This window comes from Phalaenopsis equestris, unplaced genomic scaffold (genome assembly GCF_001263595.1).
Source record: "Phalaenopsis equestris unplaced genomic scaffold, ASM126359v1 Scaffold000030, whole genome shotgun sequence".
NCBI classification, from domain to species: domain Eukaryota; kingdom Viridiplantae; phylum Streptophyta; class Magnoliopsida; order Asparagales; family Orchidaceae; genus Phalaenopsis; species Phalaenopsis equestris.
Window position 1 is genome coordinate 175,202 of NW_018164472.1, and position 377 is coordinate 175,578.

Sequence of the window (377 nt, forward strand, 5' to 3'; positions counted from 1 at the left end):
GTTTGCTTAAAATAATGATGTTTTGATTTTTAAAAATTATAAAATTATTTCCTAAGACTACTCTGGCCAGAGAGAACTCATATGAATATTTGTAGAATTTTCTAAGCCATATGCAATTTTCTATAATTATTTGAACAGAAAATGCTTAAAAACTTAGAAAATTAAGATCTCTATCTAGAGATTTCCTATGTCTGCAGAAAAATGCTGAAATTGTGCATCTAGACAGAGACTACAACATATAAAAATTTTGGGTCAAGGTGATATCTCAACATGAATGGAGAATTGAAAAACCCTAACCCTAATTCATTTTTAAAAAATAATGTATGCATCAAATTAATGTGAAAATAATTCCACATGGTTCTCCTCTGTTCACTGAG